Raw genomic sequence first — 5,000 nt, 5'->3', positions numbered from 1 at the left:
ACATTATTTTTTTTTTAATCAATTGCACTTATCCAGCCCGTCATTAGTCTGTTACACAGTATCCTAATAGTGGCTGTCCACGAACATATATCAGATATACAGGCGGTGAAAGAGTGACAGTAGAAATGACAGGATCTGCACTGATGGATGCGCGCGGATCAAAGCGCGGTTTTGGAGGATCGTGTTTTCGAGAACCCCACGCGCCTGCCCCTAAATCCACAACTCGGCGGCACGCGTCAATGCAGACAAGGACCTGACAGCATCTCGTGGAGGGTTGAGCCTGCCTCTCAATCATCTTCTCACGCACGAGGCGATGAGGCGGCAGTAGCCCCGTTCATTCCTCCTCATCGCTCCACGGGGAGATATGCAGTCTCTGATCTCGCCCATCTGCAAAGCTATCTTAGTAGCTCTGTTTATCTTCGCCATCCTTTTAATTCTCTATGTAATCCTGTGGTATATATGTCGAGATGTGGACTGTGACCACGGGATTTGATCATCGGAGGACCTGAAGCTTGATTGAGGGGAGACTAACGGAATACCCCGGTATTGCGCCCGTGACAGGAGCGCCAGGGTGACCCCGGTAAGTAAGCCGCCGTATGTACCGCGGTCGCGTGGATCCGAGGTCAGGGTTTAACCGTTAACTATAAAGTTGAATGGTCTTTACGTGGAGTGTGTGTGTGTGTGGGGTGGGGAGGGGGGGGGGGGGTCTCGCTGACAACCAGGGACGTGTGTTTGGTGATCGCTGCCAATGCCTCCTATAGTCAGAAGTGGGTATACTCTTAATTTTGCTGTTTTTTTAAGCAGTCCATACAGCACATGATAAACACCCTGTTTTTAGAAGTGGGTATTCGCAAAGCTGACTGAAAAATAAGTGGGTATACTCCGTATATACCTGCGTATACCCTGGACTACACCACTGCCTATAGTCCACTGACAGAAGAGATGTGTTTGTTTTCTGCAGTGGCAGTCCATGTCTACTGTCTCTCTTTCACCGCCTGTATATCATATGTCGGTGGACACACACACACACACACACAACCACTTGACAACCACTATTAGGATACTGAGTAACAGACTAATGACGGGCTGTATAAGTGCAATTGATTTTTGTTTGTTTATTTTTTAGCAGAAAAGTTTATTCAGATTCAAATACGCCTATAGATAAATACGCCTCTACAAGATAAACCAGCTAAGTTGTTTACACCCTGCGAAGAGGTATTCGTTATCCAGTTCCATGTCAGTCAGTGTTTGGAGAGACACGAGTTGACAAAGATGCTCTTTAGAATAACCTCGTCCTAGAACAGCCGCTAGCAGGTGTGTTTAGATCCTGTCAATATCGTCTCCCCTTGCAGCCTGATCTCAAACAGCCTTGACACTCAACGCAAAAGCTGATCGTTTTTGAAAGTTTGAGTCATTAATCCGTGTGTTTTTTGAAGAATCTAAACATTAGTGACTGAATCTGAGTTAAGACAGTAATTCAGCTCAATCCTCCAAAGAGATGGTAAGAAAAGCCTTGAAGAACGGTAAACGACGTTTGACAAGGCAGTGTTCCTGTAACGTCTGCATTATGCTTCAAACAACACGGTATGGTTGTAAAAACAAAAGTATCTTCTGTTGTCCTATCGTGTAAGGCGTTGTGCAGGCGTCGGATTTGTCCTCTCGTTTTAGCGTTCTACACACCGGGAGCATCCACGCGCGCTCTGACTCACCGGTTAAATACTCCGCGTGCGACGTGCGCAGCATCTCAAGTGCGCGCGCCTCATCCGCTAACTCGGCGTAGCAGCAGAGCCCATCATCTGTGTGTGTTTGTGTGTGTGTGTGTGTGTGTGTGTGTGTGTGTTCAATCTGCCATACGGTCACGGTTCCTCAGCAATCACAAGCCCGACCGCAGGCAGGCGTGTGTCTGTGTGTGTGAGGTGATTAATTGTGTTGGTTTTGTGCGTCATTCAGGAATGAGATGAATGAGATACAGTCACATCTACTCTTCAGCGCAAGCACACACACTGAAGGACAAATAAAGGACAGGGAACACACACACACACACACACACACACACACACATATTGGGGGACACCAAACGAGATGGCCAGATGGCTGTCCCTCAGACTGGCGTCCTTCTCCTGTCAAAGTGTGTGTGACTGTGTGACTGTAGCAGGAGGTGTGTGTGTCTGTGTGACTGTAGGAGGTGTGTGTGTCTGTGTGATATATCTGGAGTAGGAGGTGTGTGTGTCTGTGTGTCTGTAGCAGGAGGTGTGTGTGACTGTAGCAGGAGGTGTGTGTGTGTGTGTGTGACTGTAGCAGGAGGTGTGTGTGTGTGACTGGAGCAGGAGGTGTGTGTGTGTGTGTGCACTGTAAAAAATGTTGCCAGAATAATTCTGTAAAAAATACGGCCAAACCGTAACCATCTTCACAGAACATAACATTGTAAACCAGTAAATTTAACATTGGATTTATGCTGATTTTGCAGTTGTTGTCTATGTAGTACATGAAATCCAATTCAATTTCACTGAGAAATCCTTAAGTCTGATTACAACACTGTTATTCAACTGATTTTCAATGTAGATTCCCCTATAAAGTTCTTTATAATATAATGTATTCAAATGCATTAATAACAGTTTGGACCAGGGCCTTTATTGAAGGGGGTGCTTCTGTGAGACTTCTGTCACTCAGACACAGTTGTGCAGAGTGAAGAACTGTTATTCCCCTTGAAAAAGTAAAGTTTTCTCGATCGTGGTGGGTATTATTTTTGGGGAAAATAGTTACAATCTATAAAATAAATGATATGCGTAACTTACATACACTATATAAACTTTAAAAAAAAACATTCAATGAAATGAAAAAGTTATTATTTTCTTTGGTATTGTTGTCATTTTCAGATTTGCAATGATTGCTGGGTAATATGTATGTTTGTTCATGTGACGAGACGGTACGATATAGCTAGTCTCTCAATTTGCCAAGATGCTGACAGTGGCAACAGCAGAGCGACCCTTTTCCAAATTGAAACTAATTAAGACCTACCTGAGGAGCAGGAGAGGCTGAATGGTCTGGCTATGCTGTCCATTGAAAAAAAGCAATCATGCATAACCACTTTTATGTTTGAAACGCATCATTTCAGCTTGCAGGCCTGCTGTGTACAGTCAACATGTCGGTCTTGACGTTCAGATTTTGCGCCTAAACTAGCTATATCGTATTGTCTCGTCACCGGACAACAACATACATATTACCCAGAAATCATTGCACTATCATGGTAGGTATTATTTGTGGTAAAAATAGTAACAATCTATAACAAAATGATATGCTTATCTTACATACTCTATAGAAACTATTAAAAAAAGATTCAATGAAATGAACAAGTTCTTATATTCTTTGGTATTTTTGTCATTTAGATTGTTACTATTTTTACCACAAATAATACCTACCATGATAGTATACGTTTACCTTTTCAAGTCTCTAGCTAGCATTACACACACTCTCTTAAAAGCATTACCAGTTCTTCTCTGTATTTATGCTGCAGAAACTGGAGTCATAGACTTCTGTCAGACGCAGTTTAAGAGGGTGATGGCATCAATTTAGACATAACATGTCTATTGGCCCCCAAGAACCGCGGGCCCAGGTTTAAACACACCTGCTGCACCCTTCAGTTAAGTCCCTGTTCCCAATTGTTATTAATACATTAAAATATCTTATTTTAGAAAGAACTGTTTAGGGCATCTGCATGTAAAAACAGTGGAATAATAGTGTTATAATGAGACTTAAGCAGTTAAATAATGTTGTTTGCTTGGTATTTCTCAGTGAAATTGAAGGGGATTTGATGTACAATAGACATCAACTGGATGTACATTTTACTGAAATAACTGGTTTTATAGCATAATGGACATGCAAAATCAGCATAAATCCAATGTTTAATGTACTGGTTTACAATGTAATATTATACATTATAAACTTTTAAAGATACATATTGCTCTGTGAAGATGGTTACGGTTTGGCAGTATTATTTACTGAATTATTCTGGCAACCACAGCTGCCAGTTTTTTCCAGTATAATCAACAGGATTTGTTTTACAGTGTAGCATAGCAGTGATGTAAATATAGCTAAAGTTCAATATTGAATATACAGGCTTAAAATGTTACATTTACTGAACAAACTTGTCCAATATAACATAACAGTGACGTAAATACTGCTCAAATCCAATGTTGAATATACAGATTTAAAATGTAAAATGTCTGTAAAGAGATTTACAGGTGGATGTATTTTTTACAGGATTGCTTTGGCAACTCAGCTGCCAGAATTTTCCTGTAAAAACGATGGCAGTTTTTTTACAGTGTGTGACTGTAGCAGGAGGTGTGTGTGACTGTGTGACTGTAGCAGGAGGTGTGTGTGTGTCTGTGGAATACAGCAGGAGGTGTGTGTGACTGTAGCAGGAGGTGTGTGTGTGTGTGTGTGTGTGTGTGACTGTAGCAGGAGGTGTGTGTGTGTGTGTGTGTGTGTGTGACTGTAGCAGGAGGTGTGTGTGTCTGTGTGACTGTAGCAGGAGGTGTGTGTGTCTGTGTGTCTGTAGCAGGAGGTGTGTGTGTCTGTGTGTCTGTAGCAGGAGGTGTGTGGGCCTGTGTGACTGAAGCAGGAGGTGTGTGTGACTGTAGCAGGAGGTGTGTGTCTGTGTGTCTGTAGCAGGAGGTGTGTGTGACTGTAGCAGGAGGTGTGTGTGTGTGTGTGACTATAGCAGGATGTGTGTGTCTGTGTGTCTGAAGCAGGAGGTGTGTGTGTGTCTGTGACTGTAGCAGGAGGTGTGTGTGACTGTGTGACTGTAGCAGGAGGTGTGTGTGTGTGTGTGTGTGTGTGTGACTGTAGCAGGAGGTGTGTGTGTGTGTGTGACTGTAGCAGGAGGTGTGTGTGACTGGGTCAGGAGGTGTGTGTGACGGGAGCAGGAGGTGTGTGTGACGGGAGCAGGAGGTGTGTGTGACTGTGTGACTGTAGCAGGAGGTGTGTGTGGCTGTAGTAGG

This window comes from Sprattus sprattus (genome assembly GCF_963457725.1).
Source record: "Sprattus sprattus genome assembly, chromosome: 3".
NCBI lineage: Eukaryota > Metazoa > Chordata > Actinopteri > Clupeiformes > Clupeidae > Sprattus > Sprattus sprattus.
Note: the sequence above shows the minus strand (reverse complement) of the source record.